We start from the raw sequence: 17,387 nt of genomic DNA on the forward strand, positions 1-17,387 counted from the left end.
AAAAAATAGATTTATTGGGAATGGGGAGTTGGCTGGGGGGAGAGGAGGGGGGAGAACAAGGGAATCTGTGGCTGATATGTAGAACTAAATTATATTGTAAAATAAAATAAAATTAAATTAAAAAATAGATTTATTTACCTTATGTATAGGAATGTTTAACCTGCATATATGTTCACTACATGCATGAAGGTCCACAGAGGCCAGAAGATTCCTGGAACTGAAGTTACAGATGGTTGTGAGCTGCCTGATGTGAGTGGTGGGAACCAAACCCATGTTCTCTGGAAGGACAGCCTGTGCTTCTATCCCTGGTCCATCTCTCCAGACCCTTCTTTCCTCCTTTTAACCTACCTCAATACATTAAAATTTTTCAATTTTCCTCAATGAACTTCATGTATCTAGATATATTTTCACTAATGAGCTCCTCAGTCACCTATTTTATCATACTTGTTTTCAAGAATGGAGGCTCAAATTTGGGTCATCTCGACACTTCTCCTAGATCCTAGGTTCTCAGAGTGTAGTCTGTGGACCAGCATCATGGGCATCTCTAGGGACTCCCAGTGAATACAGATCCTGGGGATTAACCCTCACCCACAACCAGACTCTGAATTTGCACAATATATCCAGGAGATTCATATGCAATGTCCTTTTTTTCTTTTTTCTTTTTTCTTTTTTCATTAAGAGATTTTCTATAAATTTTACATAACAACTCCAGATGCCACGTCCTCCTTCCTCCCACCCCCAAGCCTTCCCCCCAACCCACCTCTATTCCCACCTCCTCCAAGGCAAAGTCTCCCATGAAGAGTCAGCAGAGCCTGGTACATTCAGCGGGGGCAGGTTGAAGCCCCTCCTCCTTGCACCAAGGCTTCACAAAGTGTCTCACCATAGGCACTAGGCTCCAAAAAGCTGGCTTATGCACTAGGGACTTGTCCTGATCCCACTGCCTGGGGCCCCCTAAACAGTTCAAGCTACAAGGATTACTCCACCATAGACTACTGGCAATAGTCGAGAGGTTGCCTGAGCTGGCCTACTCAGGTGATCAGATGGCTGAATACCTTAACTGTCATCATAGAACCCTCATCCAGTAACAGATGGAAGCAGATACAGAGATCCATGGCTGGGTCCCAGGTGGAGCTCCAGGAATCCAATTGATGAGAGAGAAGAGGGATGCTATGAGGAAGAGATATCGAGACCATGATTGGAAAAAGTACAGAGACAACTAGCCAAACTAGTGGAAATACATGAACTGTGGACCAATAGCTGAGGAGCCTCCATGGTACTGGACTAGTCCCTCTGGATAAGTGAGACATTTGTTTATATTTAAGGAATTGCTCAACATCCTTAGTCATCAGGGAAATGCAAATCAAAACAATTCTGAGATACCATTTTACATCTGTCAGAATGGCTAAGATCAAAAACACTGATGACAGTTTATGTTGGAGAGGATGTGGAGCAAGGGGAACACCCCTACACTGTTGGTAGGAATGCGAACTTTTACAGCCATTTTGGAAATCAGTATGGCAGTTTCTCAGAAAATTGGGAATCAATCTTCCTCAAGACCCAGCTATACCACTCTTGGGCATATACCCAAGGAATGCTCAATCATATCACAAGGACACATGCTCAGCTATGTTCATAGAATCATTATTTGTAATAGCCAGAACCTGGAAACAACCTAGATGACCCTCAACTGAAGAATGGATAAAGAAAATGTGGTACATATACACATGGAGTACTACTTAGCAGAGAAAAACAGTGACATCATGAGGTTTGCAGGCAAATGGATGGAACTAGAAAATATCATCCTGAGTGAGGTAACCCAGACTCAGAAGGACAAACATAGTATGAATCACTCATAAGTGGATTCTAGATGTAAAGCAAAGGATAACCAGACTGCAAACCACAGCTCCAGGGAGACTAGCTAGTAAGGAAGACCCTAGGAAGGACACATGGATCTCACCCAGTGATGGAGAAATGGATGAAATCTACATGAGCAAACTGGGTGTGAGGGGGGCTGGTAATAGAGGGCAAGGGAGGGGGATGAGAGCTTAGGGGAGCTAGAGGTTTGAGCTGGAATGGGAACAGAGTGGGAGAGCAAGGAAAGAGATACCATGATAAATGAAGACACCATGGGAATAGTGACGAGCAGAGTGCTAGAGAGATTCCCAGGAATCTGCAATGTCCTTTTAAAACAATGATTAAAATTTAAAAGGCTTTTAAGTGTAATTTTAGATTCACAACAAAGCTGAGAGGAAGGGACAGAGATTTCCCACATACCCACTGATACCATACCCATGCAGAATCCCTATGATCAGCATTTCCACCAGGGCTGAACACTTGATATCATAATTACCCAAAGGTACTCATAAAGGCAGAAATTGTTGACTAATTTGCAACAAGGTGGGGAATTAATTTTGAGAAACAAATCATGCACATCTTTTTAGAAACTTTGACTGAAATAGTTATTGATCCTTGTGCAAATTAATACTGTCTCTGGTCAAGTCTCATTCAGTCATGGGGTAAGTTCTCTCTGGGACTCAGACTTCTACTCCAAAAGTACAGGAGGACACTGTATATAACCCTGAACTGGAGAACACCGCTATCCAGGTCCAGTGATGGCATGATAAAGGGGAAGAGGAAGCTGGGCAGACCCCACGCAGATAACCCTGCCTAAGCTTCCAAGAAATTTAGATTAAGCCACATCTGGTTTGTATTAGCTGAATGCTACTCAGATCTTTTGAAATTAAGGGATTAATAGAGCAGTACCTAGAAGCATCATTGTGATAATGCAGATGAACTTCACTTGTTGGGTATTTATTGAATACCTATATGAGTAATTACAATAGATAGTTATGACTTTGTTTTACTACTTCCCTGTTTTCATTATAGCAGTGACTCTAAAGCCTGAGCAAGCACACGATTGTCTTGGGGATTTGTAAAGAAACAGGTGTCTGGGCTCCACACCCATGTTTTCTTGCTTGGTAGGTATGGGCTGATGCTCAGTAATACACATTTCTCATAATCTAGGTATGGGATAAGAAGATGGTTCTGGTTCAACTGTGGAGACCCCATTGCCCTAAAGAATTATCAAGTTAGCAGCTAAGCATGGCATCTTTGTACAACTGTCATTAATTGTTCAAGGCTTCTTCTTTACTTGTCAAGCCTCTGGAAGGTGATACGGAGAGAAACGGGCTTCCTCAGGCTTTTGCAGATATTAACTTAGGTTTCAAATGTATAAGACCTTCTTGGCATATGTGAGCCTGCTCAGTCAAACTGAGGTATGCTCCAGGGAGGACCAAGTCTTTGGCAGTATTTGCAGGTCACACCCATTTTCATGGATTAACAGACAGGAGATTAACATAAGACTCAGAGATGGGAAAACATTCAGAGGCCTTGCTTCTTCCCTGGTCCACTCAATAAAATGTTCTGCTGTGGGAGCCCAGGCTCATTGGGTTTATTCTTGTTGATTCGTGATACCCTGTTGTATAGCAGTTTCCTCTAAATTGAAACATTCTAATCCTTGTTTCTGTTGGTAAACGTTCACCTATACTCTTGTTAAGTAGTTTCAATAAATTCACTGGTTCATCAAGTTGGACTTCACTGTAATTTTTACTTTGATCTGTTGTGGGTTGTCTATCTGGGGTGAGTAGATGTGTGTGTCAGCCTCCCCAGTAAGTCTCACACAGTATGTCTCCAGATAAACTGCCTTTGGGATTTAGTTCTCAGTGTGGGATAGTAAAATGTAGAAACAGATAGGATCTTTAAGATGCTCATGAGGGCTCTGCTTTCAAAAATGGATTAATGTTTTCACGGATTAAATAATTTTCTCCAGTGTGGGTATATACAAGCCAGTTTAGTCCTATTTTTGTGTCCCTTTCCTTAAATGACACCCTGTGCCTTCTTGGATCTCTCCTGAGAGACCTCACTAGCAAGAAGGTTTTTCTCAGAGGCAGCCCCTTTCCCTTAGGTGTTCCAGGCTGTAGAAATATGTGCCGGATACATCTTTGTTCTTCATAAATTACTTACACTGCAGTGTTCAGTTATAGAAGCAGACTCCAAAATTTCTGCAGGAGCCAAGAACACGGAATATGTAAGATGCAGCTACCTTGAAACACATGGGGTTTTCCAATGAAGCATCTAGTCCAGGGCTCTGGGTTAAGCTGTGACATGCTGAGGGGTGATTGGTTACATCTCCAAACATCAACCTGACATACAGGATCATATGATAAACTACTGTCTCTGCAACATATTAAGCAAATGCAAATTGGGATAAGGGGGCACTAGATTAAGATTCTTATAGCATTGTAACAATGAGAAAAGTATTTAATACATTCACAGTAGTGCACCATCTCAAAGACTTCCTGGGTACCTTACTTAGGCTTATATTTTCCTATGTGGAGGCTTGGATTGGAAAGGAGTTTATATCCATATAGTAAACCCAGTAAGAAATGGAGTGGAAAAATGATCAGAAAATTTCAGTTTCAATTTGTCAATAAATTTCACCTCAAATTAAGTTTCTGTTCTTTCTAATATCCTTTTATGAGGATGGTAGTCACTTATCAAAGATAGAAAGTGCCAAGTATCTTCAGAGGTTCCATGACATCATCATTTGCTTTGGACTGTTGTATTACTCAGTACTGGGTAAAAGTCAAAGAGCCATTGTCTAGGCAAGGAGCTCACTTCAAATAATATTTATGGCACAATTTAGGCCCCTACCTATCTGATTAGTCATATTGTTAAGGTATCAGAACTAAGGATTGATGCAAATAAAATGTTTTCCCAGGTAGAGCCTTGGCAAGGATGCACAAAATGGGCATGAGGCCAACTGTCTCAAACCATGCATCAAACTTCTGAGGTTAGGGAAAATTGAAAACATTTGGAGAAGTTAATTCCCCTTAATTTTGAAACCCATGTGTATTTAGAGGGAAATTTAATCCGTGTGTTTCTAATTCATTTACACTCAACTCATCAAAATGTTATTTTGAAAGAACTGTTTCAGTTTTTTATGCAGAAAATATGATGAATTCTTGTAATAAGATTTGTGAAAACTTTAATAAAATGTCATTGGGTTAAGAAATTGTATTTGGCCCCTAACAGAGTTTGGAGAAAACAGTATGGTTCTAAAATAGCCCCCTCCCACCCTGAATTTGGCACAATGGTTTATGCGTTTTGCTGTGTTATACACTAATGACGGAGGGTTTGGAACTTGTCTCTGGCTTTACCCCTCCCTCCTTCTACCAGTGTATCGAAAGGATTCCAAGTGGACTATAACACTCAGTCTAGAATGAAGTAGCCTCTAGCTTTAGTTATCTTTAGCTAATGTATATAAACATAAATGCAAACATATTTATATACATTTATAAATGAATACATAGATCCCAAGTATTTAAGTGAAGGAGTTGGTACTAAGGGTTGGGATCAATGGGGAAAGTGATAGAGTCCATAAAAAACAAACAAAACAAAAACAAAAAAAAAAGACCAAAGCCCTGAAGCTGCTAAGGCTTGCTTAGCATCTTGCAAAGGAAATAGAAGAGGAAGTGGGCATTTTTAAATAACCAAAATAATTTGTAAAGAAACACAGTGGATGGAATCAGTTATAATTTTACATAGAAATTTGGGGATACAAAATAAAGGAATTTTTATTAGATGAAATATTATGTTAAAAAATGAAGAAAATAGCTTTTTTCAATGTTTGTGTTTCTGAAGCATGACAATTATTATAAGACTCAAAGTTGAAATGTATTTGTAGTTTTGAGGTCAGTGTGGTAGGAGATGTTGCTTCAGCTTTGAAAGTAAAGGAATAAAGCCTTGATCCAGAGTTTGATTTATAACCAAAAGGGAGAAATGAATTTGCTGAGCTTCCCTGTGGGGGCCACTTGGGGCAAGAGATGGACACTGCCAAACAATAGCAGCCAGGCTAATGATCATGTGCCATTGCCTGTGGCAGGCCAGCCATGAGGCAGCACCTCCTGCCATGGTTTAAAAGGAGAGCGGGGGCTGGTTCTTGAAGTTATTCAATGATTTTATATAGTAAGACTCTGTCTTTTGAATGTTTTTCTTTGAATTCTTTGAGAATTCCATATATTATATTTTGATCATATTCCTCCTTCTTCAACTCCCAGAACCACCTGCTTGCTTCCATAGTCACTGAATTTTGTTTTTTGTTTGTTTCCTCCCATCCAGTCCAGTTTATGTGGTTCATATACTCTTCCACGTGTGGGTGTCCGTTGGAACCCTACCTTCCCAAGTTACTATCAGTTCCTAACAGTTCCTCAGGTAGGAGTGAGACTTTGTGCCCAATGTCCATGCTCTATACTGGGATTTTGTTTGACATGAGCTTGCACAGATCTTGTGCAAGCTTTCACACTGCTGTGAGTTTGTATGTGCATCAGGCCTGTTGTGTCTAGAAAACATTGTTTTGTTGGAGTTATCTACCACCTCTGGCTCTTGTGATCTTTCCACCCCCTCTTCTACAAGGGTCCTGAGCCTTAGGAGGGCAGGGTGTGGCATAGATGTTCCATTTAGAGCTGAGTGCTCCAGTCTCTTATTCTCTGCTCCTTGACCATGAGTGAGTCTCTGTGAAAATTGATATCTACCACACACACACACACACACACACACACACACACACACACACACACACACACACAAGATTCTTCTCTGGTGAGGAGTTTTAGAGATACACTAATGTGTGGATATAGGGATAATTCATCAAGAATTGCTTTAATACTATGTCCCTTTTGCAGAGGAGTGGTAATGTGCTATCCCCTAGGGCTCCGCCCCCCCCTTTTTTTTAACCTGTAGCAAGATCTAAGATGTAGAGTTTTACAAAATCACAGTGTTGTTTGATTACTTAGGTAACAGCCAGGTTCCTATCACAGGCCAGTTGAGATTGGTAAAATGACCATCCTTTGTGAACATGATTTCTTCATCCCACCCCCACGAATGAAATTAAAGTTCTCATAAATGCTAACTATTCCACTGAATTGGTGGTGGTGGTAAGGTCTGAAAAGCATTCTTTTGAAGATGCACAGTATCAATTTTGTATTCTACATGTGTGTTAAGTCAGGCAAACTCTCCAGTCAAAATGGATGGCCATGTCAACTGTAAAGATCTTAGCTATTAGATTCTAGGACAAGCCTGGGTTGAGGAAAGCTGACATTGGGTAGAGGATCAGACCTTGAACATGCATACACTGGGTTGCCTGGACAACTAACTGTCTACTCAGGAAAACTGACAACAACCCAGAAATCACAATCTGAGCCTTTCTCCATTCACCTCTAATGCTCTTCTGAATAGAACATGAGAAGAGTCATTTAAACATCCCATGGCAATAAGATTTAATGACCTCTGGAAATTTGTGAAGATGAGAGTTACTAGCATGTTAATGTAACTTGTGAATTTGAAAAAGAAATCCAGTGAAGATCTGTAGTAATTGCCACATAAATAAATATGAAAAAAACCCTGATCTTAAAGGTTTAGAGTGAATTTATCCACAGAAATATCTTTGCAACCTTGTCTTAGTCCTGCTTACTTGCTTGCTTGTATTTTTTAAATGTGTATGAGTGTTTATATGCATTTACTTATGTGTACCACATGTATCCAGTGCCCTTGCAAGCTGGGAGAGGTGTTGAATCCCCAAGAACTGGAGTTACAGACAGCTGTGAATTGCCATATGGGTGCTGGAAACTGAGCCCTGGTCCTCTGCAGGAGCAGAAGTGTTCTTAATGCTGAGCCATCTCTCCAGGCACTGCCCTGCTATGTTAAAGTGTAGAAGAGTTACGAATTACAACTGCCCCTCTTTCCATGTGACTTTGATTTTCACATATAGGCAATAATTACAATTGGAAGTGATCATATCAATATACACTTTCAGAAATGAAGAAATATGAAAGTTAGCCTTGGGAGTATCTGTGAAGAGAAGCCTTCAGTCTAGAGCCTAGCAGGTACCCAGTAAATGTGGATTATATCTCACCTTCATCAATGCACCACTTGGGGAAGCATGTGGTTGGGCTAATATCATGTTTCATGATATTATATGATGGTTTCAGAAGTAATTCTGTGTTAATGATTTGCTACTCAATTCAGTCTCTGAAATGCCTTAATTCCAAATTCAAGCTTAATCATAAACATATGCCCTGCTTCTTATTTAACATTATAAAGGAATGAGTGTATGATCATACGTTTATATTTTTGGAACGTGCTCTGGTGGTCATTACAATCAGAATAATTTCTGAATCTCTCTTTCTCTGTGTGTGTGTGTGTATGTGTACATCTGCTTCTGAAGAATTGATTGGAGGTAATATATCTTTGTTTTATTTAGATGTGATTACCTTATTAAAATTGGGAATGTCATTTTTGGCCTCTTCATGATCAGCTCCACAAGTATGCTTCATGAAATGAGGATTTGATCCTTCACTGGGTCCTGTAGCCATGTGGCTCCCACAAGCACAGGGTTCCTACTGAGACCTGGGGATGCTGTGTGCCTTATGGAAGAGTACAGGTTCTGATTTGTTAGAGTACCCGGGCTGAAAATCCATCTCTAAGATGGATGGTGCAGTATGAAGTGTTTAAAGGCACTGACTAATTAATTCTTCATGCAGCAAAGGCAAGCAGCCCTGTGGGGTCTTTGTTCTGCTTGAAGCATACTGCTCTGAGTGTAGGCCACCTTTGTCCTATTCCCACTGAACCTCCCCCACAACCCCTTCATATTTGGGGAACTCGGGCTCTTTGAGATTGTCTTGTCTTAAAAGTATCATGCTGGGAGCTCTTGATTTCTACCTGTGGATGAATGGTACTCAAACCAAATCTTCCCTTACCACTACCTCTTGATTTCTACCTGTGGATGAATGGTGCTCAAACCAAATCTTCCCTTACCACTACCTCTTCGTTAACTTCAAATCGACTTCTTCGCATCTCATCTCTTTTTAGATATCACTGTATTTGTTTTTATGGTCATAACTCAGCAAAACCAGTGATGGCTATGGTTCCCTCTCTTCATTCACAAGAATAGCTCCCAGGGAGTCATAAGTATTTATCATTTGACCCTTTGTGGAAATATTTGCTGGCTGCTACTGTATAGCCCAAACACTGGCTCCTGTGCCTGTCTGTACACCATTGTGGTTCTCATGATCAGTTCACACCTGCTTTCTGCTCCTTTCTGAGTTATTTTCTTTCCATTATCCAGCTTTGGTAGTTGTTTCTGAGCATGGATTCTCTGCTGTTTCTCCAAATGATGGCTGGCATTCTGTCTCAGCCTTCAAATTTAACTTCTTGATGAGTCTGCTGTGAAGCAAGCATAGCATGTAATCTGTGTTCCAATTCCACCCGTTCCTATATCTATCTTATCCTCTTGCCTAAAGAGTGTAAATGTGTATGCATGCGTGTGTGTGTGTGTGTGTGTGTGTGTGTGTGTGTGTGTGTGCGCATGCTAACCTGTGCAGGAGGTTGATGTCTTTCCTTGATCTCTTCTTGATGTAACTTTTTGGAGACAGAGTCTCTTTACTGAACCTAAAGCATACATTTTGGCTAGACATTCTGCCCAGGAAGCCCTGGGATGTGCCCATCTCAGCCCTCACCCCCAGCAGTGGGGATGCAGGCATGCACAGCAGCACTCAAATTTTATGCAGGTTCTGGGGAATCTTAATTAGGGTCTCCATGTTTGCACCAAACACTATCCAATGAGCCATCATTCCAGCCCCAAAGCATCAGGTTATTTGTTTGTTTGCTTGTGTGGTATACATGCTCATATATTTCTGTGTTGGAATATCTTCTTCAGATCAATTTCTTTAATTGTCTCTTAACTTTCATTTTTCATCTTGCTATGGGGAAAAGACCTTGCTGGAGCTGTGCACTCTAAACATAGTTTATTCTCCAATGACACAGCAAGACTCTGAAGTCACATGATGAAGGCCATTCTGGAGATGACAGCTGAGGTCCAGAGAGATGAGGCAATTTCCTCAAGTTTGCGAAACTTGTGAGCAACAGAGCTAAAATTTAAAGTCAGTTCACAGTTGCTCCCAATTGCCTACAAAAGGATTCCATTTACAGTGTATGCTAATAACATATTTTTGAAATGTTTGTATACTACTCTGCCATCTCAGTTAGGTCATTCTGAACATTTTTAGGACTGCTAATACAAGTTTTATGGTGGTTTAGAATAATTCAGTCTTCAATATAACATTAAATCATTCCTCACTGTGTTTGGCATCCCCAGTTGACTCTAGCGAAGTCAAAAGGAATGAGTCTTAACCTTTTGGCTGTGATTTTATTCTCTGCTTCTGTTCCCCCAGCCAGGTGGACAACTTTATGTGCAAGGTTGAAATGAGTTGACTGAATATAATATTAGCTAAGAAGACAGATTTGAAAGACTAGGGATGTAGCTTATGATAGATCATTTACTTGGGACTCTTAACTCTCTAGGTTCTACACACACACACACACACACACACACACACACACCAGATCTGAGGGACAATTAGCCCTATTTTCTAGTCCTGGTAAACTTGAACAAGTAGCCTAGCCCCTCTAGGCCTTGGATACCCCTTATCTGCAGAGTAGGTTTTATTATATACTTACTCTGGACAAATGAAGCACTGTGAATGCCTTAGGCACATGGAAAATCCACTGAGAGGTATTTCTTAGTCACTATATTAGGGAAGAGATTTTGAACTTGGTTTATAGAGACACTAATTCCTAGATATTTCTGTTGTATAGCTAGCTGGTTGAAAATAAACACTCACCCTCTATTACAATGATTCTCAACCTTCCTAATGCCATGACCCTTTAATATTGTTCCTCATGTTGTAGTGACTCCCAACCATAAAATTATTATTGTTGCTACTTCATAACTGTAATTTTGCTACTGTTGTGAATCATAATGTAAATATCTGATATGTGACCCTTATGGAGTCGCGACACACAGGTTGAGAACCACTGCTCTAATACTGCATTGTCTGAAACACATCTATTGACAGTTTGAATCCTCCCTAGGTGTGCAGAGCCTGTGAAGACCTAGAGTCTTTCTGCCATGCCTTCCCAGGCTCCTAGGATAACAACTATATTCAACCCACTCCTCCACTCAAGAGGCTTGGGTTAGCACAAACACTCCATCTTAGGGACAAGCCTGGTGCTAGCCTGACAATAATCAGCAAAGTCTCTATGACTCCTTCTTCTAGAAAATGCTGTGGGATTCCTAGCCCTGAAATTCTCTCTGGTTTCTGCCCAATGATCCAGATGATGTCTGGAATGTTCTGCTGGCAGCTGTCTCCTCTTAGCTGATTTTTCAGTAAGCAAGAAATTCTTAATTTTGCAAAAATATTATCAGTACTTGCACGCTAATTAAATGTTTGCTGAATGAAATAATGAATGAATGAATGAGAGAAAGAATGTAATTGTTCCACGTTTCTACAACCCTGACTGTGCTGAGTTCACCTTCAGGCTTCCCTACTTTTCTCTACCCTGTTACACAGATTGCTGCTCCTTTGTAATAATAGAGTTGTGTGTGTGTGTGTGTGTGTGTGTGTGTGTGTGTGTGTGTGAGGTGAGAGAGAGAGAGAGAGAGAGAGAGAGAGAGAGAGAGAGAGAGAGAGAGAGAGAGAGAGATCAGGTTTGTAGACTTTTCCTTCACCCTGTGGAAATTCCCTGATAGGAAGCCCTGCAGGCACCTGGCCAGCCTTCCCTATATCCTGAGTCCTAAGGCCACTGATGTTTCTTACCTCTGGTGGAAGACTGAATGCTGACTAGGCACCATTGGCTGTAGACTCAGGGCAGGACTCAGGGTGAGGAACTACAGTGTCTGCAGTTAGGGGGCTTCCCGCAAGATGTTCTATTTTGGAGGACCTTCTAAAACATTGGTTTTCATCCTTCCTAAAGCTGTGGCCCTTTACCAGTTCATGTTGTGGTGATCCCCAACCATAAAATTATTTTTGTTGCTACTTCATAACAGTAACTTTGCTACTGTTGTGAATTGCAATGTAAACATTTCTAGAGATAGGGATTTGCCAAAGGGGTCACAACCCACAGGTTGAGAAACACTGTTCTAAAAGTATGATGCTGTAGATGCTGCAGATACTTACCATTACTGTACTTGTTTCAATCCTGTTCCTCTCCCATGCAAGGTTGGTATCTTGTCCTTTAGAAAGACACTCCAGATGTCCTATCTGTCCCATACTGTGCATGGGGTAGCTTGCAGAAATCATTGTGTGAATGAGTAATAAATCACGGAGTCATTAGTATAACAGACCATGTAAGTGAATGGTGGAAGACTTTGTGTTAGGTAAGAAGGGTCTTTAACATGGTTCTAGTTCCATTGTTGGGAAATCAAGGTGGCATTGCACTTTCCGTCACACTTGGATGCTCACAGACTCATGGGAAGGTCCATGGAATTCACATGCATTGTCTCGAGGCCCCTGGAAGTCTCTGTGTTAACAGCAGGATCACTTTGTTCACCAGATTCTTGGTCATGTGAGCTGAGCACTGGGGAAGTAACTTACAACTGAGGCACTAACTCTAGTTATTTAATTGATTTATTCTTAAATTTAAATCTAAGAACTGAATTCAGTCAATGAAGACTTATGAGGACATTTTGAAAAAGTCAGGTGTGGGAGGTACCTGGGCAAATACCAGTTTTATGAAATCCATGTAAAGATGATTTCTGATAATACATTGTCATCTTAACTGAGAAATGCTGCAACTGTGGAATTCAGTAGGTTTTAGAGTCTTGGTGTGAGAGAAAAGCATGTGAGATTTTTAACATGTGTCATTGATAATTCTGAAAGTTGATCACATGTGGAAATGATAAGAGATTGGGTATGCTAGGCTATATATCATTTACTAAGAATTAATTTCACCTGCTTTCCTTTACTTCCTAATGTGGCCACTGGAATACTGAAGCAGCCTCTGGGGCCTGGGATGTATCTCTGTTAAAAGATGCTGTTCCAGAACCAGAAAGTGGTCCTGTCCCCAACCCAGGGTATTTTTACTCAAAAGTTCTCTCTGGGCTAATGCAGAAGGTTTCCTCCATGGACCATATTTATTTCCCATTTCTCCATGTGATGAACGAGACTTGTGTGTTGCCAAATCCAAGCATGAGCTGTAAAGCAGGTAAGGTTGGTGCTGTTGTGATGGTCTCCTTAGATTCAGTGTTTACAGGGGCCTAAGTGCTGGAATTTTCCATACAGCATCATGTCCTCTTAGCAATCAACTAACTCTATGGGATAGGCCCACCTGAGAGAAAGGGAAACAGTATGAAGTAACTTGACCAGAGAGTGTAAGTTGAATTCAAGCCCTTCAAGAATATTCTTTCATATAAGCACAATACAGTTATGAAAACAGCAAATTTACCATAGATACAATATTATATTCTTTAAATTTTGCCTGTTTCCCTGTAGTATTATTTATTGCTATGCTCTTCTACTTTGTTCTTTCTTGATGCTTTTTGTCTGACTTGTCTTCAGCATTTCTGAGGTTTGTGTGCCCCTTCGCTTCAGGAAGATTCACCCCTGTTGTTTCTAGTCATGTGATCACCAAATTGTGAGAAGGCCTGGCCAGTTTGGGGGAGGGAAATGTATGATTAGGGTTGCTTGTCTCTCCTTGCTCCACTTCTCTGGCTATGTACAGGCAGCCCAGAGAAGCTCTGTAGATTCTGAGGAGTCAGAGGAGAGCCCACAATTTACAGTGCTCCTGAGCTTGTAGAGAATCTACCTCTGTTGTTTCTTCCTTATGTCTGTTCTTCTGCTCTGTCTGTAGGTCCAGCTGCAGAAACACATGTCTGCTGTGGGATGGTCTGTATGTCAAATGTGTTGCACTGATTGGTCAATAAATAAAACACTGATTGGCCAGTGGCCAGGCAGGAAGTATAGGCGGGACTAACAGAGAGGAGAATGGAGAGAACAGGAAGGTGGAGGGAGACGCTGCCAGCCGCCGCCATGACAAGCAGCATGTGAAGATGCCGTAAGCCATGAGCCATATGGCAAGGTATAGATTTATAGAAATGGATTAATTTAAGATGTAAGAACTAGATAGCTAGAAGCCTGAGCCTTTAGGCCAAACAGTTTAAATAATATAAGCATCTGTGTGTTTATTTTATAAGTGGGCTGTTGGACTGCCGGGGCTTGGCGGGACTTGGAGAGAAAACTCTCCAGCTACACATGTCTGATGGGGAAACCAAGGTCCTACCTTTGCTGTGAGAAGACCTACAGGAACTCCAGGAAACCAGAATATCTCGAAGAATCCTAGAATATAGATGTGCCCAGGAGAGTGATGGGTGGTAGATATGGGACTGATACAAAATGCTCAGAAGACATTGAGAGTGGAGTAGGAGACTGGTGTCTGCCCAGGCCCGGGACAGCTGCTAGGCACAGAGCTGGGAGAGAGCCAAAGGGAACTTCTAACTGAGGTTGTTTCTTTGCAGTCTAGAAAGCTAATGAAAGGCATCTTATAGATGCCTTCAGGAAATTGATCAGAAGACATAGGGGTAGCACCCACCCCTTATCCCTGTTTACCTATCATTAACATTCTTCATAATGTGGTGCTTAGGTTATACCTGATAAGGCTGTGATGGTGCCGTTATTAAGTGATATCTGTAGCTCACATTAGATTCTTGTGCTGTAGTTCTATAAATTTCGACAGATGTCTAATGACTTGTACCCAACATATAGTACAATTCCACTGCACCCCGTCCCTACCAATCCTATGTGCTCCAATTCATCCCTTTCTGAATCTCTGACCATTGGCCACCACCAATGTCTTTACTATATCTATTTTTAACTCTGGAATGTCATATAATTGGGATCGTATAGTATATCACCTATACATATTTGATATTTTTCCCACTTAGCAATATCCTTTTAAGGTTTTTACAGCCTTTTGTGACTTGTAGCCTATTTCTTTTTAAATAATGGAATAATACTCCACTATATGGATATACCACAGTTAAACCACCCACCATTTGAAGGACATCTTAGTTGATCTAAGAACTTGACAATAATGAGTAAAACTTCTATAAACATTTATATGTAGGATATTTTTGACTATACATTAGTAATTCATTTAAGTAGACACACAGTAGTAAAATTGCTGGACAGTATGCTAATGGTATGTCTAGTTCCATAAGAACTCTTGTCTTCCAAAGTACCAGTATCACTTTGCATCCCCACTCTCACCACATCCTCACCAGCACTAGGTGTTGTCACTATATATATATATTTCCTTTAGCACTTCTAACAGGTGTATAATGGTATGCCATTGATATTTAATCTCCAATTCCTAAATGACTTATGATGAGGTTCTTTTCACCTCTTGATTTGCCAGATAACCAGTTGTCTCTTCTATGGTGAGATATCTGTTCAGATTGTTCATTAAAATATTGACTAATGTTCTCTCAGTGTTGAATTTTAAAATCTCTTTGTGTATTTTGTATAAAATTCCCTTAGATTTGTATTTTGCAAAAATATTTCCCTCTAATCTGTGTTTTATTTTTAATTTTCTTAGTAGCATCTTTTTCAGAGTGGACTTTTAAAACTGACATGCTACTGTTGTTTTTTCATTGGCTGGGCTTTGGGTGTCAGAGCTAGGAGGCCATCAACAAATCTAAGCCCACCTAAAGTTTTATCCTATGTTATCCTCTAGAAACTTTACAGCATTGCACTTTACTTTTATGTCTGTGGTCCATTTTGAACTGATTTTGTAAAAGTTGTAAGCACTATGTAAAGCTATTTTAATGAGGATGTCTAGTTGTCCCAGTAGTAATTATCTAACAGCTATCATTTCCCCCACTGTATTGTACAATAAAAACTTTGAAAATTGAACTGACATTAGAATTACCATCCACAGGAAGTGAATCAGAATGTATGATCTAACTTAACTGGGGCAATTGCTGATAAAATATGGTGGGACACCTCGCACAGCCTTGAGGCAGGGGGAGGGACTTGGTCCTGCCTTTATTGAATGTACCAGGCTCTGCTGGTTTCTCATGGGAGGCCTTACCTTCTTGTAAGAGGGAGTGAGGGGAAGGCTGGAGGGGTGGGAGGAGGGAAGAGGGGGATCTGTGATTGGTATATAAAATGAATAAAAAAATTCTTAATAAAAAGTAAAAAATCTCAAATTTGTCTGAGATGAAAACAAGATTTTGAAAGAAAATGAACAAACTATTTAAAATACACTCCAAAATGATTCATTATGTGAAGAACTAGGAAAATCTATACTCATTTGTTACTACTCTTTGTCCTCATAGAAACTGAGTTGAGACTTAAGTCCCCACTATAACAGAGGTGACACATGTCAGGGTCTTGAGACATGATTAGTTCCTCAAGAAGTCTGGTGCTTCTCTTGTGGGAGCAAGTTCTGGCTAGATTGTTTCCTGGTAGAATGAACAGTTACACAGCTAACCTGGTGCCCCCTCTCCCTTTCGCTCACCTGTCACTCTCTCTCATATGTGCCTGTTTGCCCACTCATTTTCACACTGAGATCGTCACTGGAAGCCAAGCAGCTGCAGGTGCCACAAACTTCTGGAATATTAGCAAAATGAACCTATTTCCTTTATAATGTAGCTAGTCAAGGCACTTTGTTAAACAAATGGATAAAGACATATGCTAGAGTTCTCTGACAAATGTTGCAAAGCAGCCATCGTAAAAAAGAAAAAAATGCTCCAAGAATCAACTGACAACACTCTATAAATGAACAAGAACATAGAAAACCTAAACAAGCAAAGAGAAGTTACTCCAGACCACAAATCTAACTGATGGATTTAATAGTAGTAAAGAAATGAGAGGGACCAGTAAAATTAGAGATAACTCAGAAGATGTTTATTTCATCTAAATATCAGAGAAACAAAGTGGGAGATGAAGAAGATAATCAAATATATCATGGGAGGCTGGAGGGATAACTCAGCCATTAAAGGCTAGGCTCACAACCAAAAATATATTATAAGAGAATAAAATCATGTCATCAGAATCCAGAAAAAAAAGGAGAGACATATGCGGTGAAGAGAAAACACTTGGAAAAACAAATGGATGAAAATCTTTTTGGTTTTTCGAGACAGGGTTTCTCTGTGTAGCTTTGGAGCCTGTCCTAGAACTCGCTCTGTAGACCAGGCTGGCCTCGAACTCACAGAGATCCACTTGCCTCTGCCTCTCGAGTGCTGGGATTAAAGGCATGTGTCACCACCGCCCGGGAGATGAAAATCTTTTACATTTGAGAAAAGAAATGAAAGAGTAAAGACTCTGAACCCAAAAAGCTTGATACTCAAACAGACCAACAGCTAATAAACTGCAGTGATGCATTAAAACCTGTATTACTTGAGAAACTGTGGGAGCCAGGAGCAATGAATCAAGCTTCCAAATACAGAAAGACCAATGCTAGGGAAACATTGTATACCCAGTGAAACTGTC

Source organism: Peromyscus eremicus, chromosome 4, assembly GCF_949786415.1.
Source record: "Peromyscus eremicus chromosome 4, PerEre_H2_v1, whole genome shotgun sequence".
Classification (NCBI taxonomy): Eukaryota; Metazoa; Chordata; class Mammalia; order Rodentia; family Cricetidae; genus Peromyscus; species Peromyscus eremicus.